We start from the raw sequence: 27,559 nt of genomic DNA, 5'->3' as shown, positions 1-27,559 counted from the left end.
ATAAATGTTTATTGTTTTAAGCCCCCAAGTTTTGTAGTAATTTATTACATGGCAATAGATAATGAATACACATATATTAATTTTTTTTTTCTCATAACCACCATGCAATAAGTGGTATTATCTCCACATGAATTAGGAAACAAAGGCTCCAGTAGTTAAGAAAAGGCCACACAGCTAGTGGTAGACCCATGACACCCAGCCCATATTCTTTGCACTATATTATACTATCTCTTTTCAGGTCTTATTTCTTTTAGCCAGCTTATTAGCTCTCTCTCCCAACTTTGAGTAGCTTGCTATCAAGGCTCTTTTGCAAATAATGGATTAGGAAAAAAAAGATCATCTAAGGACATAATACAGAATTATACTTCTAGAGGCTTCCCTTCAGCATGACATGAACCCATTAATTAGCACAATTTTGGTATGATTGTTCAATCAGTTATATATCACCCAGCCTATATTCTTTCTGCTTGTTCACAAGGATATCACGGAGATGCTGTCAAGGTCTTGTTGAAGTCCAATTAAAGTAAACAAATATAATAAATATAGCTAGATTAGATACAGCATTCTCCCAATTTACCAGTTTAGCAATCCCTTCAAAAGGAAAATAAGGGACTAAGTTTGCATTGACTATTTCACTTCCTCCCCCTTCAGCATTATTGCCATCACCATCATTCATCATTGTCACTCCCTTCACAATTTTCCCTGATTTCAATAAAGGAGCACTTTACACACATTATTTGATTTAAACCTCAGGACTACTCTCTGAAGTAGGTGCTCTTATTATTTCTATTTTACCACTAAGGAAATTTGGCTTCTAGAAATTAAATAACTTGCCCAATGTCATTTTACTAAGGAGTGAAAGAGCTGGGGTTGAAATTAGGCCTATTTACCCATCAAACCTGGGCCCTTGCCCTTTTCCTTTTTCCTCTCCTCACCCCTTCCGTCCTCTCCTCTTCCCTCGTCACCACCCGCCCCTTCTTCTTCAATAAATTCCAGTAGGCTTACAGTGATCACAACTTCCTTTTCTGAACATCTACAATTTATCCTTTTTAATAAATAGTTGAAGAATATCACCCACGATGGATATCAAGGTCACCAGCTTTCAGTATGCTGAAATGACCTTCTGACTCCATTCTTTGGGAACTCCTGCTCTCCACTCTCCTACGCCCTGCCTCCAACATGCACACTTTCCAGTTTCTCCAAAACTGCGGGCAGTGGTTCAGCCAGCTTATCTACTAGGCTTCAGTACCCTGGAATGTAAATTAGGCCTAGAAACTTGAGCTCACTTACAGCAGTTACGTGATCTCTCACAAGATCTCAGCTATGTTTGATTTCATTCCCTGGAACCAGTGTTTATTTTCTCCTTTCCCGTCCAAAGAGCAGCCTTTTGCCTCAGAAGACTCAATCCAAAAGGAGGAGAAGGCTCTGCTCCTTTCTTTCATTCACTAATGTTACACTGTCCACCTAGGCCTCATTGTCCTCTTTGCTCTGATAGAATTATTTTTAAAGGAAGACTTTTTATATTGTCTTCCTTCAGTATTTTGCCACAACTCTCAGTTTTCTTAGTCTCTTATTTCCCCTTTAATTTAATACAATTCAGAAAATACTCATTTATATACACTGTGAACCCGGCACTTGGCTAGATGCTAGGAATACAGCAGTGAGCAAGAGGGATCATGTTCTCACAGAGCTTACAGTCTAATGAAGAAGACAGAATTCAAGAAAATAATTATATGTAGGACAAATGTTAGGGAAAGAGCTTATAAGAAGCATATTAAATCTAATTTAAAAGTTCAGAAAAGTCTTCCTAGAAAAAGAGACATTTAAAAGAGAAATACTACCAGCCTTATATAAACTCTTTCAGAAAACACAGGGAAATACTTCCCAACTCATTTTGTGAGGCCAGCATAATCCTGACACTCAAACCAGACAAAGATATTAAAAGAAAAGAAACTGCAGCCTAAAACACCTCATGCAGATAGATGCAAAAATCATTAACAAAATATTAGTAAAAAGACTCCAACGATATGTAAAAATGATAATAAATCATGACTAAGATGGATTTATCCATATTAACAGCATAAAGGGGAAAATTATGTCATCTCGATAGATGCAGAAAAACAATGTTAAAAATTGAATACCACCTCATGACAAAAATTCTCAGCAAACTAAGAATAAACGTAAATTCCTCAACTTAATAAAGGGCATCCATGAGAAAGACTGAAAACTTTCCTGCCATGACTGGGAACAAGGCAAGGATATCAGCTCTCATCACTTCCATTTAACATTGTGATGAGGTCCTACTCTGTGCAATAAAGAAAGAAAAAGAAACCCCACAGAGATTAGAAAGGAAGAAGTAAAACTGTCTCTATTTGCATATGCCATCATTTTGTATGTGGAAAATTCCAAGGAATCTACAAAGAAACTAAGAGAAGTAATAAATGAATTAAGCAAAGTCACAGGGTACGAGAGGAATATATGAAAAGCAATTATATTTCTATATTTTTGCAATAAAAAGTTGGTAAAAAATTTTTTTAAATAATACTATTTGCAACAGTAGCACAAAATATAATATATTTAGGGATAAATTTGATAAATTGTATAAGATCTATATATTAAACACTATAAAGCATTGCTGAGAAAAATTAAAGAAGACCTAAGGAAAAATGTACTATGTTCATGGATTAGAAGATTCAATATTGTAAAGATGACAATTCTCCCTACATTGATCTACAGATTCTTCAATCTCAAATTCTTGTTAGGCTTTTTTGTAGAAACTGACAAGTTTATTCTAAAAGTGAAATGGAAATGCAAAGGAGCTCTAATGACCAAAACAATCTTGAAAAAGCAAAAGCTTCAGGCATACTCTACCTTACTCTAAAGCTAAACTGATCAAGATTAGACTTTGACAAATAGATCAATGGAACAGAGTAGAGAATCCAGAAATTCACCCACACATATATAGTCAATTGATTTTTTTTTCCACAAAGGAACCAAAACAATTAAGTGGGAAAAGTAAAATCTTTTCAACAAATGGTGCTGGACCAAACAACTAGCTATCCATATGGAAGAAAAAAAAGAGCCTTGACCTAATCTCAAACAACCCATAAAAACTAATTCAAGATGGGTTATAGACCTAGACATAAAAGCTAAATTTCTAATGCTTTTAGAAGAAAATCCAGGGTAATAGTATCATAAACTTAGGGTATGCAAAGATTTTTTTAGACTAGACCCAGAAGGCACTAACTAAAAGAAGAAATTGAAAAAGTGAACTTTAAAAACTTCTGCTCAATAAAAGACACCATTAAAGAAAGAAATAAGCCAAAGAATGGGAGAAATATTTGCAATACACGCATCTGACTTGCAACCAGTATAAAGAACTCCTACTGCTCAATAATTAGAACAAAGAACCCACTAAAAAATGGGCAAATAACCCACTAAAAAAATGGCATCACAAAGGAAATTGTCCAATCAGCAATAAAAAAGTATTCAAGATCATTAATCATCAGGGAAATGTAAATTAAAACCACAATGAGATACCACTTCACAGCCACTAGAAAAGCTAAAATTAAAAAGACAGTGCTCGCTTTGGCAGCACATATATTAAAATTAGTACAATACAGAGGTTAGCATGGCCCCTGCACAAGGATGACATGCAAACTTGTGAAGTGTGCCATATTTTTAAAAATAACCTTATTGTTGTAATCATTTCACAATATATACATATATCAAATCATCACATGGTACACCTTAAACTTACACAATGTTATATGCTTATTATATCTCAATAAAACTGGGGGAGAAAAGAAGACTGGCAACACCAAACGTTAACAAGGATGTATAACAACTGGAATTTCCAGACATTGCTGGTAGGAATGTAAAACAGCACAACCACTTTGAAAAACAGTTTGTCAGCAACTCCACCATTAGATATTTACCCAAGAGAAATAAAAACACATATCCACAAAATTCAGCATTCTTTCATGATAAAAACTCTGAGAAAATGGGTATATAAGGAACATACCTCAACAAAATAAAGGCCATACATGAGAAGCCCACAGCTAACATCATACTCAATAGTCAAAGGTTGAAAGTTTTCCCCCTAAGATCAGAAACAAGACAGGGTGCCCACTCTCACCACTTGTATTCAACACAGTACTGGAAGCCCCAGCCAGAGCAATTAGGCAAGAAAAAGAAATAGGCGGCACCTGAATCAGAAAGGAAGAAGTAAAATTGTCTCTGTTTGCAGATGATATGATCTTATATACAGAAAATCCTAAAAACTCTACCAAAAAACTGTTAGAACTAACAAATGAATTCACTAGAGTGAAATCAACATAAAAAAATCAGTTGAATTTTTATACACTAATAACAAACTATCTGAAAAAGAAATTTAAAAAAATTCCACTTACAATAGCATTGAAAGCAATAAAATATTTAGGAATAAACTTAACCAAGCAGGTGAAAGAGCTATACATTGAAAACTACAAGACTTTGATGAAAGAAACGGAAGAAGACACAAACAAATGGAAAGATATCTATGTTCACAGATTGGAAGAATTAATATTGTTAAAATGTTCATACTACCCAACGCCATCTATAGATTCAATGAAATCCCTATTAAAATTACAACGGCATTTTTCACAGAAATAGAAAAACCAATCCTAAAATCCATATGAAACCACAAAAGACCCTGAATAGCCAAAGCAATTCTGAGAAAGAAGAACAAAGCAGGAGGCATCACATTTCCTAATTTCAAACCATATTACAAAGCCATAGTAATCAAAACAATGTGGTACCGCCATAAAAACAGACACACAGACCAATGGAACAGAATAGAGAGCCCAGAAATAAACACACGCATACACAGTCAACGAATATTTGACAAAGGAGCCAAGAATACGCAATGGAGAAAGGATAGTCTCTTCAATAAATAGCGCTGGGAAAACTGGATATTCACAAGCAAAAGAAAGAAATTGGACCTCTGCCTTATATCACTCACAAAAATTAATTTGAAATGGATTAAAGACTTAAATGTAAGACCTGAAACCACAAAACTCGTAGAAGAAAACACAGGGAAAAAAGCTCCTTGGCATTGGTCTTGGCAACAAATCTTTGGATATAACAACAAAAGCTCAAGCAACAAAAGCAAAGATAAATAAGCAGGACTACATCAAACTAGAAAGCTTCTACAGAGCAAGAGAAACAATCAATAAAATGAAAAGGCAACCTACACACTGGTAGAAAATATTTGCAAACCATATATCTGAGAAGGGGTTAATAGCCAAAATACATAAGGAACTCATAGAACTCAATAGCAACGAAACAAATACTCCAATTAGAAAATGGGCAGAGGATCTAAATAGATATTTTTCCAAAGAAGACATATTAATGGCTAACAGGGACACAGGAAAAGATGGTCAACATCACTAATTATCAGGGAAATACAAATCAAAACCACAATGAGTTATCACCTCACACCTGTAAAAAATGGGTATCATAGAAAAGACAAGAGGTAAGTGTTGGCAAGGATGTGGGGAAAAGGGAACCCTTGTGTTGGTGGGAATGTAAATTGGTATAGCTATTATTTATAACAGTATTGAGTTCCTTACAAAATTAAAAATAGAATTACTATATGATCCAGCAATCCCACCTCTAAGTATATATCTGTAGAAAATGAAATCACTACCTCTAAGAGATATCTGTACTCCCATGTTCATTACAGCATTACTCACAATAGTCAAGACATGAAAACAGGGGGCCAGCCCCGTAGCCGAGTGGTTAGGTTCACAGGCTCTGCTTCAGCAGCCCAGGGTTTGCAGGTTTGGATCCTGGACATGGACCTATGCACTGCTCATCAAGCCATGATGTGGCGTCATCCCACATAGAAAAAATAGAATGACCTGCAACTAGGATATACAACTATGTACTGGGGCTTTGGGGAGAGGAAAAAAAAAAAAAAAAGAGGAAGATTGGCAACAGATGTTAGCTCAGGGCCAATCTTCCTCACCAAAAAACATAAAAAAAAAGGACATGAAAACAACCTAGGTGTCTGTTGACAGATGAATGGATAAAGAAAATGTGGTATATGTGTCTAATGGGATATCATGTAGCTGTAAATAGAAGGAAATCCTACTTTTTGCAAGAACATGGATGGACCTTGATAGCATTACACTAAGTGAAATAACTCAGAGAAAGACAAATACTATATGATCTCAATTATATGTGAAATCTAAAAAAGCCAAATTCACAGACAGAGAGTAGATTAGGGGGTTGGAATATGGAGATGTTGGTCAGAGGGCACAAACTTCTAGTTAGAAGATGAGTAAATTCTGAGGATGGAATGTACAGCATGTTGACTATAGTTAACAATACTGTATTATATACTTGAAAGTTGCTAAGAGAGTAAATCTTATATGTTCTCACCACCATCAAAAATAAAAAAAGGCAATTATGTGAGGTGATGGAAGTGTTAACTAACCTGATTGTGGTAATCATTTAGCAATACATACATGTATCAAATCATCACGTTGTACACCTTATCATGTCCTACACCTTAAATTTACACAATGTTAACACGTCAATTATATCGCAGTAAAGCTGGGAAAAAATATGTACACAACAAGACTTATAGATAAATGTTCTTAGAAGTTTTACTCATAGTAGCCAAAAACTGTACACAACCCACATGTCCATTAACAGATGAACAAAACCCAAATTGTGCTATATTCATACAATGGAATTACTCAGCAATAAAAAGGAACAAAGTGCTGATACACACCACAATGTGGATGAACATTTCTCCAGAGAAAACATACAAATGGCCCATGGACACATGAAAATATGCTCAACATCAGCAGTCATCAGGGAAACATAAATCAAAAGCATAGTGAGACACCACTTCACACCCATTAGGATGCTTGTAATAGAAAGGCAGATAATATCAAGCGTTGGGAAGAATGTGGATAAACTGAAACCCTCATTCCTTGCTGGTGGGAATGTAAAATAGCTCAGCCACTTTGGAAAATAGCCAGGCTGTTCCTCAAAAAGTTACACATAGAATTACCATATGACCCAGCACTCCACTCCTAGGTATATACTCAAGAGAAATGAAAACACATGTTCACACAAAAATGTGAATGCAAATCTTCATAGCAGCATTATTCACAATAGCAAAAAAGTAGAAATAAGCCAAATGTCTATGAATGGATAAACAAAATGTGGTATATCCATACAATGGAATATTATTTGGCCATAAAAAAGGAATAAAGTATGTATATGGTACATGCTACAACATGGATGAACCTTGAAAACATTATTTTAAGTGAAAGAAACCAGACCCAGAAGCCCATGTATGACATGATTCCGTCTATATGAAATGTCAAGAATAGGCAAATCCATAGAGACAGAAAGTAGATTAGTGGTTGCCTAGAGCTGCAAGGGGATGGGTGGGGGAAAGGGAGCTACAGCTAATGAGTATGGGGCTTTTTTTGGGGGGGGTTGATGAAAATATTCTAAAATTGATTGTGGTGATGTTTGCACAACTCTGACTATACTGAAAACCAGAGAACTGTACACTTTATGTGAATTGGATGGCATGTGCATCATACCGCAATCAAGTTATTATTAATAAGTCTTTAAGCACCATTTATATACTCCTTTGCTGTGAACCATCTATTCATTTTGTTCATTCAATTTTCTACTGAGTTTTTAATATTTTTATTATTACTTTGGGGAACTCTGTATGTAAGGAAATTAGTCCTTCATCTGTGAAATAAGTTGCAAATATTTCTCCATTTGTTGTTAGCCTTTTGTCCTTATTTACACAATTTTTTTTGGTCAAACAGATTTTTCATCCTTTTTATCTAATGAAATATATCTTTTCTTTTATGGCTTCCAGGTTTTTTGTCAGTCATACTTAAAAAGGCTTTTCTCTCTGTGAGATTTTAAAAATATTTTCCTGTGGTTTCTTTGAGTAAGTTTATGGTTTCATTTTTTACATTGAAATTTTTGATCCATCTGGAATTTATTCTCATGCAAGGTGTGAGGAAGGAATCTTTTGTTTTTAAAGATGGCTACCAGTTGTGCTTGTTGATTTAAAATGCCCTCCGTTCCCCAATATAGGTTAATTCCATTTTCACATTTGGGTCAATTTCTGGGCTTTTCATTCTGGTCCATTGATTTTTACGTATCTATTTATGTGCGAATAATGAATGATCGTAGAGCACGGTGATGAAGAGCACGCACACTGGAGCCAGAGTACCTGAGTTTAAATTCAGCCTCTGCCACTCATTGGCTCTGTGAGTTTGAGCAAGTTAATCTCAACAGGATGTTGTGAAGATTAAACAAGTTATTATACCTCAAGTGCTTAGAACAGTGCCTGGCACATAGGAAGTGTTTTGGGTTAGCTATTATGATTAGAATTATTATAGCTTTATAACAGATTTTAATACCTGGCAGAGCTAGTACCCCATTATTTCTTTCCTTTCTCAGGATAATCTTGTTTATTCTAGTCTATTGAGTTTTTCTGTATAAGCTTTGCAATCAGCTTGTCTCAACAAAATAAGCAAACAAAATAAAATCCTGTTGGTATTTTTTACTGAGATCATGCTAATTATAGATTAAGTTAGGGAGCACCGGCAGCTTTATGATATTTAAGTATTACTTTCTAAGAATATAGTATGCATTTCCATATGTCCAAGCTTTCTTTTGGGTTCTTCATTAGAGTTTTAAAGCTTTCTTGAGAGGGTTTTTGCATATTCTTGTTAGGTTTATTCCTAGGTATTTTATCTTCTTTTGCTGTTTATAAAAAGGGACTTTTCTTCTTGTTTGAATATATAAAGGCTATTACTTTTTAAAATAAATGATTGTTTTTAGTATATTGTGTCCAACCACCTTACTGAATTTTCATAATGTTTATAACAGATTTCAGTTTGATTATCTTGCTCTTTCCAGGTAAGTAATTGTGATACCTGCAAATAATGTAATTTTTCCTTCTTTAAAATTTTTATGTCTCTTAATTCTTTCTCCTGCCTAATAGTATTGACTGGTATCTTTGGAAAAATGTAAATAATAGTAGCAAAGAGTAAATAGTGAAATTGTTTTTATATATAGAACTCATCTCATATTTCTTCTTTCTGAGAGATGAATGTAACATGAAGGTAAACCAAAGATTTAAAATTTGAAAAGAATTTCAGATATATATAAAGATATACATGCGAAATATACAGAAAAAAAGCTTTTATGCTTAAAAAAACAGGTTATACAAATGTGTATTCAGCATAATCTCTACTATATAAAAATAACAAGGCATAAACAACATTAGATCAAGGAGAGATGGCTCAGGAGAAACCAAACCTGCTGATTTGGACTTCTAGCCTCCAGACTGTGAGAAAATAATTTTCTCTTGTCTAAGCCAAAAAAAAAAAAACAAACACCCTAGAAAGAATTAGCAAGTATATTAATGGCAAGTGCTGTCAGTGGTGGGTTTATAGGTGATTATTTTCCTGCTTCATTATACTGTTCCATACTGCAACATTTCTACAATAAGCAAGTGTTTCTTTAATGATCAGAAAAACATAAACAGGAAAAAAATTAGGCAAGTATACTGCTTTTTGGCTGAATGCGCCTTGCAGCTTATGTCTTGACGTTTGAAATCCCTATGGCCCTGCCCTCCTGACTCGGGCCAGTTTGCGATCTGCATCGAGAATGCTTTATCTGTTTCTTCCATCTGGCTAGGTAGTCCACAGGGTAATCCCACAGTGACGTCACTTCTCTTCTGCCCTTCTTTCATCTGAGTCCAGATGTTCTCCAACATGCTCCCACCCTCAGATTTGTGTCCAGATATGCGCGCAGCTATAGATCTTTTTGATACCAAACTGCTTCGCTTCCCTAAGTCTCTTAAGTATATTTCTTTGTCGTTGCCCATGATTCTCCCCACAAGACTTCTGAATGACCCACAGATGGAAGTATCTTACTAGCAAACCTGCTCTCTGGTACTCCGGAGCATTAACTCCCCTTGAACAAGCATTTTTCTAAAGTTTTTGAATCCTGGGATATCTCCTAAGATGCTCCATGGAAACCTCTCCCTAGCCAAAATGATGACTGATGGAACTTTTGGAGATAGAGCTTTCTTGGAGGAAGTCCAGAAACCATATTGACTAGCTTTATTACAAATCCATACTATCTAGCCTCAACTGGACGCTCACAGCTACTGGGTAATCCTTTTAGTCATTTCCTTTTAACTTTGCATTGCATTCCTTGTAGCAGCTGCCCCAGACATTTTCCGTTCTCAACTTTCTAAACTAACCCTCTGCCCCAACCCCCAACTCTAAGCAGATAGCCCATTTTATTGAGAAGATTGAAGCCAACTGAATTTTGTGGGGTTTTTTTTTTTTTTTTTTGAGGAAGATTAGCCCTGAGCTACCTACTGCCAGTCTTCCTCTTTTTTGATGAGGAAGCCTGGCCCTGAGCTAACATCCGTGCCCATCTTCCTCTACTTTCTATGTGGGATGCCTACCACAGCATGGCGTGCCAAGCGGTGCCACGTCCACACCCGGGATCCAAACCGGTGAACGCCGGGCCAGCGAGAAGCGAACGTGTGCACTTAACTGCTCCGCCACCGGGCTGGCCCCGCCATCTGAGTTTTTAATCCTTCAGTTTTCTTCCTCTATACCTTAATATTTCTCTGCATCTTCACTTATCCTCACCTCTTCCTTCCCTTTCTCAGAGAAAGAAATCTTTCCCTTCTCTTACTCAGATTAACCTCTCCATCTGTGCTGGAGTCCACGTTGTCTCAGCTTCTCTGGGACCTTGCCCCATCAATCACGCCCTTAGATTGCATCTTCAGTCTTCCTTCTCCATTAACTCCTTGCCATCTACCCACACGCTTAAGTGGTCCCTTAATCTACAAAATCTTTCATAGACTAGTCACTGAAGCTGCTTTCTTCTCCCTTTGTTTTTCAAAGCCGAATTTCTCAGGACAGCGTGCTATATTCACGATCTCCTCTTTCCTACCATCCATTCATTCACTCGCTAGTCCTTCAATGTTGCTTCCATCACTCAACTGAAACGTTCTCTTGAAAGCTATGAATGATGTCCCAATCACCACAGATTCAGAAGACCTATTCTTAGTTCCCCACCTGTAACAAATGATGCTGTTGCCCATCCTTTCCCTGAAGCTCTCCTTTGGCTTCTGTAATGTCATCTTGTGCTATTTCTCTTCCTACATTCTGATTGTTTCTTCCCTGATTTTTCTTCCTTCTCTCACCTTTAAATATAAGCACTCTCCAAAGTCCTGCCCTTATCCCTCTCTCTTGCTATGCTTTCATTCCTCAATGATCTCATCCATTCACATGATTTAACTACTGACTGTATTTTCACTTCCAATCTCTGTATCAGTCATGAATCTCTGCTAGACAAGTTCATTTGAGAGATTCACTGGCTTTTCAAATTCAATCGACTCCCAACCAAACTACAGTAACAACTCTTCTAACCGACTCCACTCAATTCACTGAGTCTTTTGTTATTCACTTTGCATTTTTAAATAATATGCTTATGCTGCTACTTCTTGATTTTTAAATTTTAGACATTATCTTTGGACTCTTAGTTGAAGATGATAAAGTATCTTTTTTACCACCCACACACACTTCCCATCCCTGCATCTTTCCAATATAGATATAGTACTAATCTTAGCTTAAAATATTCAATATTTACATTTTTATGACCACATAAATATTATTCACAGACAAGCCACAGGTATATTGTTATCACATTTTCTTTCTTATACAACCTTTTGTTTTTCTTGGAATAATTACCTCTTTCTCAGTTTGCTTAATGTTTCTAAATATTCACTACTACTTCTTCAACTGAAGCCTTAATCTCTAATTCTCCAACTGAATGTAATCTAACACAACAGTTTTATCAGTTCTATTTTTAAATTTCCTTGCAGACATTTCTCCTGGAGCTGTCTGTCCTGCTGCTCCACTCTGAACTGGTTGCTTTCTAGCTCTCCTGCACAAATGGTTGTCCTGGACTGTCCTTATCATCCTAAGAATTCTCCTCACCTCTCTCCTGTGTTAGATCTCTTGTTCTAGATCCCATAAGTTCATCTTCTTAGATTTATCCCCATTTTTTTTGTGAAACATGTCCTCCAGTAGTTTCATGAGGAAAGCCGTCTGGGAGTTAAAATTTGTAAGCTCTTACCCATCTGAAAATCTATATTCTATTCTCATAGTTCATTCATAGTTTGGTTTGGTACAGAATTCTAGGTTGGAAATAATTGTCCCTTAGAAGTCTGAAAACTTTGCTGTATTGTTTTTGAGCTTCCAGTATGGCTGTTAAGAAGCCTGATGACATTCTAGCTCCTCTATTCTCTTTCTGGAAATCCAATTGTTTAGATGTTATACTCCTGGACTGGGCCTCTAATTTTCTTCTATTTTTTTCTCTTATTTTCTATTTCATTGCCTCTTCTGGGCAATTTCCTCAACTTTACCTTTCAACCCTTCTACTGAATTTTTTATTTCTGCTATTAAATTTTTAATAACAAAGAGCACTCTTTCTTGTTCTTTTTTATAACAGGATAGTCTTATTTACTGGATCCAATATCTCCTCTTGTTTCCCTGAGGATGTTAATGACAGCTTTCTTAAAGTTTTCTTCTGCTCCTTGTATTGTCACTGCTTCTTCAAAGTTCCCCACCCCGCCGCCGACCCTGTTTGTTTTGTCTTGGCTTCTGGCTATCATGTCAGATACTTCCCCCAAATGTCTGGTGATCCTTGAATATGTCCATTCATATTTAGAATGAGATACTAAAAAGCTGGTTATCTGAATGGATGGAGCTTGTTGACACTGAGCGTCACTGTAGAATGAATACGTTGAAACCTGGTCATTTCACTGTAGAACTCCTAAATGTCAGATCTCCAGGGACTTTTTCTAGGGCTACTTTAGTTTCTCCAGAAAATATTTCAGATTCATGCTTTGGGGGGGTAACCATTTGGCCATCAGCTCTCTGAGACTAAGGAAGGGATGGGAAGAGAAGGGATAGGAAGGGAAGGGAAGGGAAGGGAAGAGGGTGTCAGCATTCAGCATATGGACAGTGGCTTACTCTGTTTTCACCAGGCATCCTACCTCTGCACCAAGCCTGGTAATCTTGAGTCAAGAGTTCCTTCAGTTTATTTCTCCAATCTTCTTCTGGATGGAGAAGGGCAGTGACCTTGATGCTTGATGGTGGGGACAGGATGTGGGGATCTACCTGCTCCTTATAAAGACTTTCAATGAATCCTCTTGTTTTTAGCTCTCTTCTCACTACTGATTTCAGAGTACCTGACACCTCCAATTCTTGAAACCCTTTAGATCTCTGTGACACAAACACCTTTCTCTTTTGTAAGTAGTCTGTCATCAGCTTTCTCTGCAAAACCAGCTCCTAATTATCCATCTCCTGTCCACCTTCTAAAATTTGGTTGACATCTATCATTTACTGTCATCTCTTTTTTTTTTTTTTCTTTTGCTGATTTATCTCCCCAAACCCCCCTGTACACAGTTGTATATCTTAGTGTCATCTCTTCTTTTGTTCTCTTTGTCCTGTTGGCTCTATATCGTTTCCTCTTTTCTTATAATTTTAGTGCATTCTACAGAGAGCAAATAAACTCATACATTTGACCTGACACTTTCTACCAGTGCTCTATAACTATTTATTTGTATGTTCATTTTCTCTCTGCCTAGACTACGAGCTTCTTAAAAACAGAACTATATCCTCCTTATCCTTTTAGTCTCAGCACCTAGAATGATACCTGGCACAGAGAACATACTCAACAGAGATCGCTGAATGAGTGAATAGATGAATGAATGCGTTTTCTGCATACCTTTCATCACTAGCACAGAGCTTTGAACACTAAAAGCACTTAATAAATACATGAATTCAAGAAGAAAAGCTTTACGGTTGACATTTTGTATTTAAAATTTCAAATATATGATTCTCAGAAAAACTTGTTTGCGTAAGTATAGTTTACTCAGCTAAAGTATTTAGGGTGTGCACTACGGATTTAATGTAGTCACGTTAACCAAGTAAGTACTGAAAGTGGATCCTGACTCCATTGTTTGAAAAGTCTCAATCTTAATGTCTTTTTTTAATGTACAATTTTTGTTTGGTTTTGGCTCCCATCCTTCACATCCCACTTTTTGATTTTTTAACAGAAGAAAGGTATAGGTACATATTAATCACAAATTAAAAGACCAATACAAAAAGCCACTGGCTGAATTAAGAACAAGTTTATGGACAGAGATGACAGGATTACAGAGCACATGTACTACAGTCTTCCGTCCTTAATACACTAAAATAATGGAATGTTCACAGCATTCATAGTTTTTTGGCTTTTTTAAAAAGATTTATTCATTTATTCACTATTTTTTTTTTTTTTTTTGGTGAGGAAGATAGTTGCTGAGCTAACATCTGTGCCAATCTCCTTCCATTTTCTTTTTTTTAAAGATTTTATTTTTCCTTTTTCTCCCAAAGCCCCCTGGAACATAGCCGGGTAGTTTTAGTTGTGGGTCCTTCTAGTGTGGGATGCCACCTCAGCGTGGCTTGATGAGCAGTGCCATGTCCACACCTAGGATTCGAATTGGTGAAACCCTGGGCCACCAGAGCAGAGCGCACGAACTTAACCACTCAGACACTGGGCCGGCCCCTCCTTCCATTTTCTATGTGGTATGCCACCACAACATGGTATGATGAGCAGTGTGTAGGTCCATGCCCGGGATCTGAACCTGCAAACTCCAGGCCACCAAAGCAGAGTGTGTGAACTTCACCACAATGGCACTGGGCCAGCCCCATCCATCATAGTTTTATTACACTTTATAGGGTCAATATTCAGAATAATTATATCTATTTGTCTGCTTTTAAAATGCTCACGTAGGGGCCGGCCCAGTGGTACAGCGGTTAAGTGTGCACATTCCGCTTTGGCAGCCTGGGGGTCGCTGGTTCGGATCCTGGGTGTGGACATGGCACTACTTGGCAAGCCATGCTGTGGTAGGCGTCCCACATATAAAGTAGAGAAAAATGGGCACGGATGTGAGCTCAGGGCCAGTCTTTCTCAGCCAAAAGAGGAGGATTGGCAGTAGATGTTAGCTCAGGGCTAATCTTCCTCAAAAAAAAAAAAAAAAAAAAAAAAAGAATAAAATGCTCAAGTATACTAAAATATAGTTTGCAATATATCAAAATAAAGATACCTTATGAAATAAACCTGGCAATAAAGCAAACTTCTCTACCACAAATCATATTTGCTTATTACTCTAAATAACTGTTTTCCTCCCTGTCTTTTCAAAACCATTGTTACCATCACTTCAGGGCTCAAACTGCCTGAAATGCCCTCTCCCTTCCTCCTAGTCCAATTCTGCCCTTCCTTCAAGGTCCAGCCGGAGCCTCCTCTCGCCAACGGAAGCTTCCGTGTGCCCTCTCCTCTTCCTGGTGGCCCGCAGCACTTCTTCGAACCATGTCTATGACACCTGCTTACACTACACTATACTTTCCCATCTCGATTGTAAGCATCCTGGTGGCCAGGCCACAGCCTTCTCTTCTATACCTCAGAACTCCTACTACCACTGCAGACACACAGCAGATGCTCAAACAATATTACCTTTTTTTTTCAAATTAAAATAGCTTTATTTTTACTGTGATTATAGAAATGTTACATGATCATTATAAAAAAACTCAAACAATATAGAAAAATGTGAAGAAAAAAGTAAATTCCCAGCACTGAGAGAAAACCACCAATAACACTTTGGTAAACCTCTTTCCAAACATTTTTGTATGCATATAAACATGTAGACACAAAAATATACAATTTTATATAAATAGTATTATACCATCATGCTGTTCTGCAACTTGAGACAATAAATGCAGATTTTAAGCATCTGCCTAGAATTTTATCACTTCCTTGTCCATCATTGCTTCCTGAATTAATTTTATTTTAAAAGCAGAAATGTGATTCCAAGGAATTATTGGGCAATTAGCACAACAAATAAGGTTTTGAACACTGGACTTATATATTTTTCAGACTCTTTTTATATATTTTTCAGATTCTTTTGTCATCAGACTCACTGTGATTACAACATGGTTAAATTCATTTATTTGTTCACATTTTTTTTTACGATTCAGCTAGCTTTTTTTTTTTTAAAGATTGGCACCCAAGCTAACATCTGCTGCCAATCTTCTTTGTTTTTTCCTTCTTCTTCTTCTCCCCAAAGCCCCCCAGTACATAGTTGTATATTCTAGTTGTAGCTCCCTCTGGTTCTGCTATGTGAGATGCCGCCTCAGCATGGCTTGATGAGCAGTGCCATGTCCGTGCCCAGAATCTGAACTGGCGAAACCCTGGGCTGCCAAAGTGGAGTGCGCAAACTTAACCACTCGGCTACGGGGCCAGCCCCTTATTTGTTCAAATATTTTAAAAGATACTGGTCACCTGGTAAACATTTTCACGGACTACCCATTAATCCTCATATGTTTCAATCAGTTAATACATTACATTCGTCCTGTAAGTGACCAAGGTGGTGATAAACACTCTCCGGTATGAGTTTCATTTCACTGTACAGCCTCTTTGCACTAAAATACTATAAATGATGGTGGTGATGGAAGAGCCTACTTTGTATAGTTTGCGCATGTAAAATCCATCAATATTGAGTTTTTGAGAAATGATAATTTAAAGCTCTAGAGGTCCTTTTTGGTCCTACGTATCTAGAAAAACAGCATGCAACCCACAAAGTTCCTTCCCATCAATCTCCACGCTGATGAGAATTTCCAGAACTGTTTTTTAAATCAGGGCAAGGGGAAAAGAACAGGGCAGGGAATCCTTGGCTCCAACAGCCGGCTTCAAAGAATTCAGTGTGCTGGGAACAGCAGCCAACTGGGTGCGACTGACTGCACCCTTGCACCAAAGCCAGAGAACACAGATGAAGGGCGAGGAAATTAGGGAGATTCTTGAAGTGACTTCCCAGGAGGAATCTCAGACCAGCCACACCCAGTCCCTTCATCTTAGTAAATAATTCAGCAGAACTGCAAAAGGGCTTAGCTGGGTCCCTGCAGGAGCCTCTCCCACGGAGTGGGTGATTTCTTCCTTATTGCTGCTACATGCAACTTCCCAGACTCGCGCTCGCCTGCAGGGGAAGCGTGTGCTCTCCCCAAGTCATGACATGTTTATCAGGGGATGAACAAACAAACAGCAAATAGCTCTTGGAGGATTTTCCCTACTTTCCGGCAGCAGAAGGAGAGCAGCTGTTGTATTGTTAAACTGGGGATTTGGCCATTTTAAGACAGTTTTTAAAGTTTCTAGCAGAAACTCTGCTTTCTGTCTATATCTGATGGTTAAGTTGAAATCTGAATTGCTCCTTGAAAGCTGAACTTATTGGAAGTAGACTATAAATCAGCATGGCCCATCCAGTCATCCAGCAGACGTTCATTAGCTTGTTCAGCCAGCATTTACTGAGCACCTACGGCAAGCAGAGGCACTGAATGGGGAATTCAGAGAGAAAATACGCTCTCTGCCCTCAAGACAGCTAACAATGACACTTATCACAAGGACACAAGCAACTGGCATAAACCGTTATCTCATTTCGCTTTCACAACATTGAAGTAGTATACTCCCCATTTTACAGATGAGAAACTAAGGCCTGGAAAAAGTGACTGGACCGTGGTCACCCAGCTATATCCAATAAAAAGGCCACCTGAACCCAGGGCCACCTAACTCTGAAGTCTTTCTCTTTAGGGCTTCACATGGAGCTTGATGTTACAAATTTACCATCTAGATGAGGAGGCAGGAAAGACATAAAAACGGATTTATTCTTCTTAACCCCATGCTATATCTTACGGAACAGATTATGTGTTTGCGAATAACTACCTACAAGGTCTGAGACAGTCAGTGTCATAAGAGGTCACCTTTGGATGGAGGGAGGGAGGGCAAGGAGGGGAGGAAGCGGGAATCGTGAGGACCTTGAGAAGATGTATTACTTGAGCTGGGTCTACTTGAGGGTGGACAGGAATGTGACAGACACTCGAGAAAGTTCTTCCACGCAGAGAGAAAAATAAAAACAAAGGTGCGTAAGGAGCAAAGCTTAGGGAGTATCTGGGGGAAAGTGAGTGTCTTTGTGTGGTGAGAGTGTAGGCTATGGGCAGGAGAGTAGTGGTTGGAAAGGATGAGGTTAGATCATGAGTGGCCTAAAATGTAACGGAGAGGAGTTCATATTTCAAACGTAGGCGATACAGAACCATTGATGTTCTAAGCAGGGGTGACGACCCCGGGGCTGTGCTTTAAAGAATTATATTTACAAAAGACCTTTTTTCTTTATAGGAAAGTATTTATTTGGAATGAGAAAAGAAATGACAATACATTATAGGTGTCACAAACATCATGAAATTCAGAATAATATTATTAACTGCCTGATATCCCGCTACAATACTTTTCTCCTACATTTTTGATGGCATATTCTTTGACCACTTCAGCATATGACAATGATTACGTATTTTTTTTTTTATAAAAGATCTTGCAGTAATTCTCAAGCTTCAATATGTATCAGAATCACCTACAGAGCTTTTAAAATGCGTGGGCCCCACAAAAAGTTCCAGAGCAACAGGAACTCTCATAAACTGCAGCTCAATGTGGAAAATCGTACAACTGCTTTGGATACCTGGGACTACGCGCTAAGGCTGGACACGCACATTCCCAGCAATTCCGCTCCTAGCTACACGCCTAACAGAAATCTATATCCCAAGAGACACGTAAAAGCACGTTTATAGCCGCATTGTTTGTACTAGCCCCAAACTTCAAACAACCCAAATGCCACCTACTTAGAATGGATAAATAAGCTGTGGTTTATACATAAAGTGAAATTCTGGACAACAATGAAAAAGAACAAACTGTAGCAAAAGCCAACAACAAATCAGAAATAAAATGTTGAGCAAAAGAAGCCAGACACGCAAGAGAGCGTGCTCTGTGATTCTAGCTACGTGAAGTTCAAAATCAGGCACATCTAGTTTATGGTGAGAAAAGTTAGATGAGCGGTTGCCCTAGAGAGGATTACTCACTGGAAGGGGGACTGGGAGAGGCGTCTGGGCTGCTGGTGATGTTCTCTCTCTTTATCTGAATGAGTATCACATGAGTATGTTTACTTTGTAGAAATCCATTGAGCTGTACATTTATTATTTTGCACGTCTCTACATATGTTATGCTACAATAAGAAAAGATTTTACTTAAAACGTTTCCAAAAAGAAAAAAAATGCATAGGCCCCAACCCAAAAGCTTCTGATTCAATCGGTGGGATGGGGCCTGGGTATCGGTATTTTTTAAAAGCTCCCTAAGTGAAGTTGATATGCAACCAGGGTTGAAAAGTGCTGATGTGGAGCAAGGACTGGAGCGAAGGGAAAAAGTTAAGAAGTTATTCAATGTTTACCAAACTTGAGCGATAATAAGAATCACCTGAAATGCTTGTTAAAAAAGAAATTCCCAGGTCCCTCCCTGCCGACTCTGATTCAGTAGGCTGGAGATGGGATCAAGGAATCTGTCTTTTTGACAACCTCTCCGAGGTGTTTAATTAGGGTTCTAAATTAGGGTCAGGTGGTGGCAGTTGGCGTGCAGAGCAGGTTACGTCAAGCAAAATAAAACTGGAAAAGATTAAATTTTCAACACTACTTATACTTGCTTTTATATACTTCCAGCTTAAAATCCACCAAAACAACCAAATTTGAGTATAGTTTATTACATTTACATCTTTAACCTAAGGTGATTTTATTTTGACTCATAGCGTGTAAACCTTAATTCAGTCATTTACTTTTCATTTCTAACAGAACCACGAAAGCAAGGGATTTCAAAGCCTAAGAGACACCATTCCGTTTCCTGGTGGATCTACTTTAGAGAACGGATTTAATAACATCTCATGGTAAAGTCTCACTTCAGCCTGACTTTTAAAAAACTCTTGGTTGTATTTTCAAAGGACTTCCAAATTCTGCTTATGTCCCTCAAAGCACGAAATATGTAGTAAAGCAAGTACTATACCTCCCTCGATAATAAGACTCATGATTTTTAAATTTTAAACAAAAGATGGAATAACTATTTTTTCTCTCGAGGACAGGTCAAACGGAACTTAAAGGGAAAGAACTTGTAGCTACCTTTCCTCCAGCTGTAAAGCAATGAAAGAAGATATAAAATCACAGACAATTGCAATATGTTCTTATGCTTTACTTAGATTACATTTTGGGCTAGAAAATTATACATTGCTCTCAGAGACTAAGTGACATAAAATATACTTATGTTCATTTAGCATCAGGGGAAGAGCGCCTGATGTCAAGTGCAAGCGCATGTGACTGAGAGTCAGCAGACGTGACTTCACCAACGGGCTGGGAGACCCCGGGCCTCGACTTTCTATCTGTACCATGGAGGAACGGGTGAAATACCTAAGTAGTTTTCAAACTAGATGCCTAGAATTTTTCAGAGGCATTTGTAAGGTCCTACAGATGTTTAATTTTAATACTTTTCTTCTTAAAAGCATATCTTTATTTAAAATCTATAAGAAAAACAATGCACACGAAATATGTCACAGAGTGAATTTTAATATAGAGACACTCCCAACCTGTGCTCTCAGGTTACCTCGTTGTGGAGCTTCTCCTGCTCCATAAATGTATATATTCGAACATGTAAATGTGTTTTAAATGTGATTAGGAAGACTTTATCTGCTCTGGTCTTTTCCTTTTCTTTTCAATCCAGGCCTATATTGGCATAAAGGCTGAGACTACATGAAATCTTTAAATTCCACTGGGTGCGAGTACAGATGTTAGCAAGCTCTCCTTTTACCTGTTTCTACAGAATGTGGTTATGGAACCAAACAAAGTAGATTTATTACTCTACAAAATGCTTGATGATTATAAAATACAAGTCTTTAACTGTTAGGATACTAACAACTAAAGTGGTGAAAATGTAGTCGTTTTTGTACTGAGACTGGAAAAGCAAGCAATGGCAGAAAAAATTTGTGTGGTAGTGGATCATATAAAAGACATGGCCTTAAAATGTCATCAGATGTGGTGCAGGTAAGCGCTAGCAGTTAAAATTATGCAATCATTTTTCCAAACACTATTAGATAATATTACAAACTAATAGAAACTATCAATTTTATTAGAATGAGGCTATTTATTTATTTACTTATTTTTATTTTTTTGTGAGGAAGATTGGCCCTGAGCTAACGTCTGTGCCAATCTTCCTCTGTTTTATGTAGGATGCCGCCAGTGTGGCTTACGCTCAGGATCCAAACCTGTGAACCCTGGGCTGCTGAAGCAGAGCGCACGAACTTAACCACCATGCCATGGGGCCAGCCCCCTAGACTGAGGCTTTTAAACTGCAGACCTTTCAGAGCTATCTGCAGAGATATCAGTAGTGATATCAGAATTTACTCTTTTATACATATATATATATATATCTCCTTATAAATTTTTTGACATAAGGCAGTTGTCAGAATAGTAAAATAAAATAAGAAATTATTATTTCTACCTCAAGTAAATCCATTAAATATAGGTTTATCAACTTGGAAATTTTACTGATATTTTAGAAAAACCGAATAGCTCAATTTAGCTTTCTAACACTGACATACTTACAACCTCAGATAAAATGTTAGTGATAAATCAAAACAGGATTTGGACTCAACAGACAAAACAAAATGAATTTTTCTGTGTTGGAACTGCGAGTAAAACGATGGCCTCTTATTAGTCCTCTTGGGCTGCGACGACAAAATCCCACAGACTGGGGGCATAAACAAGAACATTTATTTTCTCGCAGTTCTGGAGCTGGAAGTCCAAGATCAGGGGCCAGCAGGATCAGTGTTTGCTGAAGAACCTCTCCTTGGTCTCAGAAAGCTGCCTTCTCACCGTGTCCTCACGTGGCAGAGAAAGGGGCAGGCTCTCTGCTGTCTCTTCTCATAAGAAGACTAATCCTGTTGGATCAAGGCGCCACCCTTATGACCTCATTTAACCTTAATTACATCGGTAGAGGCCCAACCTCCAAATACGGTCACAGTGGGGGCTAGAGGCTTCAACATATGCATTTTGGGGGACACAATCAATGCATAGCAACCTCTGAGGCATCTGATCCTTTTAAGAAACAGCTGCAAGGAACAGCTCACAGATGTTGTTAGAAGTGCGTTTATTTTTCTCCAAACAACAAAGTTTTTAAACTAGCTGAGAAAATCATTCATTGATTTCACCAAAGTGATTACTCACCAGTCAGGAATGTGAACAATTGTCAGGCATGTGAATAACTCAGCTTTGACACAAAAATTTACTATCACTCCTTTTTAAAATATTCAGATCAGTACAACTAAAAAGCAAAATTGACTGGATGTCAAAGTGTTAAAAACAAATCTATTAGTATTTGCAGCTACTTATCTCTGTGAATCACAATTTTTTTGGCAGACCTTTATCTTAAAATCAAATACTGGAAAGCTTTCCCCTGACATCAGGAACAAGACAAGGGTGCCTGCTTTTGCACTTCTACTCAACATAGCACGTGAAGTTCTAACCAGAGCAATTAGGCAAGGAAAAGAAATAAAAGACATCCAAATTGGAAAGGAAAAGGTAAAACTATCTCAGTTTGAAGATGACATGATCTTCTATGTAGAAAACCCTAAAAATTACACACACACACAAACTGTTACTGCTAATAAACAAATTCTGCAAAGATGCAAGATATAAAATCAACATACAAAAATCAATTACATTTCTATAAACTAGCAATGAAAAATGTGAAAGGAAACTAAGAAACACAGTTCCATTTATAATAGCATGAAAAGAACAAAATACTTAGAGATAAATCTAACCAAGGAGGTGAAAGAACTTGCTTACTGAAAACTACAAAATACTGCTGAAGAAATTAAAGACCTAATTAAATGGAAAGACAGCCCGCGTTCGTGGACAGGAAGACTTACATTGTTAAGATGTCAGTACTACCCAAAGCAATCTGCAGATTCAACACAATCCCTATCAAAGTTCCAACAGCCTTTTTCACAGAAATGGAATAGCTGATCCTCACATTTATAAGGAATTGCAAGGGGGCCTGAATAGCCAGGACAATGTTGAAAAAGAACAATAAAGTTGGAGGACTCAAACTTCTCAACTTTGAAACAATACAAAGCCACAGTAATTAAAACGGTATGGAACTGGCACAAAGACAGACATACAGGGGCCGGCCCGGTGGCATAGTGGTTAAGTTTGTGCGCTCCACTTTGGCGGCCCAAGGTTCACAGGTTCGGATCCCAGATGCAGACCTATACACATCAAGCCATGCTGTGGTGGCACCCCATATACAAAATAGAGGAAGACTGGCAAAGAGGTTGGCTCAGGGATAATCTTCCTCACCAAAAAAGAAAAAAAAAAAAAAACCCCAAACAAAAAACCAGACATATAGACTACAGGAATAGAATAGAGAGCCCAGAAATAAACCCTCACATGTATGGTCAATTGATTTTCACCAAGGGTCCCAAGGGTACTATTCATTGGGGAAAGGTCTGGTCAACAAGTGGTGCTGGGAAAACAGGATATCCACATGCAAAAGAAGAAAGGCGGACCCTTACCTTACAGCTTATACAAAAATTAACTCAAAATGGATCCAAGACCTAAACTTAAGAGCTAAAACTATAAAACTCTTAGAAGAAAAGAATGTCATGAAGACATTGGATTTGGCAATGATTTCATAGATATGACACTAAAAGCAACAGGGAACAAAAGAAAAAAATAGATAAATTGGACTTCATCAAAATTAAGACCTTTTGTGCATCAAAGGATACTATCAAGGAAGTGGAAGACAACCTATGGAATGAGAGAAAATATTTGCAAATCATATATCTGATAAGGGATTCCTATCCAGAATATACAAAGGACTCACACAACTCAACAACAGGAAAACAAACAACAAAAAAACAACTCAGTTCAACAAAGGGCAAAGAACTTAGACATTTCTTCAAAGAAGATACAAAAATGGCGATAAGGGTATAAGAAGACGTCCAACATCATCAGTCATTAGGGAAATGCAAATCAAAACCACAATGAGGGCTCAGCTCCGTGGCCAAGGGGTTAAGTTCGCGCGCTCCGCTTCAGCCACCCAGGGTTTCACTGGTTCGGATCCTGGGCGTGCACATGGCACTGACCATCAGGCCACGCTAAGATGGTGTCCCACATACCACAACTAGAAGGACCCACAACTAAAATACACAACTATGTACTGGGGGGATTTGGGGAGAAAAAGCAGGAAAAAAAAAAAAAGATTGTTAGCAACTGTTAGCTCAGGTGCCAATCTTTAAAAAAAAAAAATACCCACAATGAGATACCATTTCACACACATTTGGATGCCTACTAACAAAACCACAGGTAAAAGCAAGTATTGGTAAGGATCTGGAGAAATTGAAACCCTGTGAATTGTTGGTGAGAATGTAAAATGGTATAGCCACTGTGGAAAATAGTATGCAATTCCTTAAAAAGTTAAACATAGAATTATCATATAATCCAGCAATTCAGCGACTCAAACAGATACTTGTACACCCATGTCCATAGCACTGTTATTCACAATAGCCAAATGGTAGAAACAACCCAAGCGTCCATCGACAGATGAATGGATAAACAAAATATGATATATAAACACTGTGGAATATTACTCAGGAATGAATGAAACTCTGATACATGCTACAACATGGATAAACTGTGAAAACATCATGCTTAGTGAAATAAGACACAAAAGGACAAATATTGTATGATTCCGTTTACATGAGGTACATAAACTAGTCAAATACATAAAGACATAAAGTAAAACAGTGGTTATTAGGGGCTGGAGGAGGCAGAAATGGGGAGTTTTTTTTATTGGGTAAAATGTTTCAGTTTAGGAAGATGAAAAAGTTAGGGAGATGGATGGTGGTGATGGCTGCGGAAATGTAGTTAATGCCACTGAACTGTGCACTTAAAAATGATTAAAATGGTAAATTTTATGTTATTTATATTTTACCACCAAAAAAAGATTTCTCAGTTTAAAAGGTGGTTAGAATGGTAATTTTATGTTATGTATATTTTACCATAATAAAAAGAAATATATATATATTTAAAAAACCCCTAGACCTAGTTTCAAGACAAGATGACTTCTAAGGTCCTTTCTAATTCTAAAATTTTTTGAGACATCATGATGACAAGGAGAAAAGAGAAAGAGAATCTAGTTGAGGAATAAGCTTCTGATTCCTTGTTCTGAATTAAGTGTGTAACCCTACCTTTCAAGTGATTATAAACGGACCAAGAAGTTCCAGCGATGGCAGCAAACTCACATGCCTTCGGAGGCCAGGCAGGAAACGTAAGCAGGTGATGCAAGGCAGCTGGGGCTGGTGGTACATCTGAGGCCACACGACCGCTCTGAAGGGAGCAGCTGCACCTCCGCCCGGCCGGACTGTCTCCTTGTTGGAATGTGGACATGGGACTGGAATGGAATGGATTTTCCATTCTTTAAGTGAGACTGAATCGAGATTTTTATATTAAATGTTGGTATTTAATTAAAAAAAAATTTTTTTAACACTGCAGCCAAAGAAAACATATCTGCAGGCCAAGGCACGTGAAGTCATCTGACCTCTGGCTTGGGATCTCTTTCACAGCATGACGGCTGGACCTAGCACACAAAAGAAGGGAAGGAGGTGCTACAAGAGATCCTCACCAACGCTTCAAGTCTGCAGACAGAGCAGGATCTAAATCTCTCCAATTCTTGTTTGGAAGCAGCCGTGGGTACTGGATATTATTTTAATTAGGTGTCATTTCATACAGTATAGTTCTGAATGGGCCAGTTTTTATCGGAGACTCTGACCACGAAGTTTAGTGCCTTGCATACAGTAGATGGTCAATAAGTGGTAGCTATTATTATTTTAAATCAAGACTCCTACACAATATTGAAAATTTAGTGTAAAGCAGATTTTGAAAACCAACCCTACCCTCTATGATAAAAGAGAGCATACTATAATCCATTCAATAATCTATCTTCTGTATAGTGATTGTAAAATGGTGGGTTTTCATATTAAATAACAAAAAAGAAGCTTTTTAGGTTTGTTAGGTGCCAGGAATATAATTATTGGCAAAATAAACAAAGTTCTTGCCCTCATAAAGCTTACAATTTAATAAGGAAGATAGGCACTGAGTAAAGTGTCATCCCAAAAATATTTAGTCAGAAACTGTAAAAAATGATATGACTAAAAATTATAGGATAATTTGAAAAAGAATAATGAAGGCATCTAATTCAGATGAGGAAGGGAGTCACAGAGAAGGCCCTTTAAGGAGCTGACCTTTAAACTAAGACCTAAAAGGACAGAGAGCGGTTACAACCTAAGGGTATTATGTACGGCGGGTGAGGAGGGTTGGGTGGGAGAGGAGGTGGTGACAAAAGCATTCCAGAAATGCTTGTGTGACATGTGTGACAGCCCCAAATAACCGAAATAGAAGAAAGGGGAACTTAAATAGAGGGAAAGATTAAAGTTTCTGGAGGTAATGAGGTGAAAGATTTGGGGGGACATCAGATAGCAACGTTCTCCCTGCGGAAAAGATGCTGAAGAAGGAAGGAAAAATGAAAAAGGAGGGAAAATTAGGAACTGAGAAGAAATAAGGAAAACGGGAGACAGGAAACAGGAACTAGAGGTTGAAGAAATTGTTTATGGGTCACACGAGGTTTCTGGGGAAAATGAGGAGAGGGGAAGCGCAGCGGGGAGCAGGTGAAGATGGACGGCTGGAGGAAACCACAGGAGGGAAGAGATTACATGGAGGGAGTTTTGTTTGTTTGTTTAAAAATTACAAAGGCAACAAATGCTCTCTAATATTTCAAACAAGACAGCCACCCCACTCCTGAAGGGAGCACTGTTAACTCTCACAGAAAGGTTTTTAGGAGTGAGGATGAGGGTTAGTGACAAGCAAAATCAAGCGGAAGCTTGAGGCAATTACACAGAGAAGTCAGACCAAAAGCTTAATCTCAGCCTACATTGTCTGCATTTTCCCTGGAGATCACTTCACCCACCGTAACTTTAGCTGTTTTAGAAAAAAGCAAGTTTTTACCATATGATCATACAGACCCACTGCAATTCTCTGATTCCTGGAATGTTAGCTCCTTTCATAAAAGCAGGGACTTTTTTCCAAATCTCTGATTATCAGACCACAAACTCCATGCGAGCAGGAAGTTCTGTCTGCTCCACTCACTGCCTTATCACTAGCAATTGAATACATAAATGTTTGTTGAGTGAATGAATATACCTACACTATGAAGACAAAACCACCATGAATTCAGAGTAAAACACAATAGGTGAAGGAAAAACAGCAAGGGAGGGATGAAATTGGCAATACTTTAGAACCTGGCATTCATTCTTGACTCTCCTCTCGACACGCCACACCCAATTGATCAGCAAGTCCTGTCAAACCATCTCCTTAAATAGCTCTTCATCTCCATGCCACTTCCTGTTCCACTGTAAACAGCTCTAACACAGGTCTCTGTCTTCGGTCTTACTACCTGCCTTCCATTCTATTTTCCAAGC

At 37.9% G+C, this 27,559-nt stretch overlaps 1 protein-coding gene and 1 non-coding gene across 5 annotated transcripts in view; one reads left to right on the top strand and one right to left on the bottom strand.

Moving 5' to 3' along the window:
• Positions 1-27,559, bottom strand: part of CSTPP1 (centriolar satellite-associated tubulin polyglutamylase complex regulator 1) — a 177,542-nt gene that overhangs the window by 61,654 nt on the left and 88,329 nt on the right. The window lies entirely within an intron of this gene.
• LOC111776153 (U6 spliceosomal RNA) lies at positions 3,580-3,683 on the top strand. The gene has a single exon (XR_002812107.1). It is a non-coding gene; the product is annotated as a U6 spliceosomal RNA (small nuclear RNA).

This window comes from Equus caballus, chromosome 12, assembly GCF_041296265.1.
Source record: "Equus caballus isolate H_3958 breed thoroughbred chromosome 12, TB-T2T, whole genome shotgun sequence".
Taxonomy (NCBI): Eukaryota; Metazoa; Chordata; class Mammalia; order Perissodactyla; family Equidae; genus Equus; species Equus caballus.
Note: the sequence above shows the minus strand (reverse complement) of the source record. Positions and strands in the feature narration are given on the sequence as shown.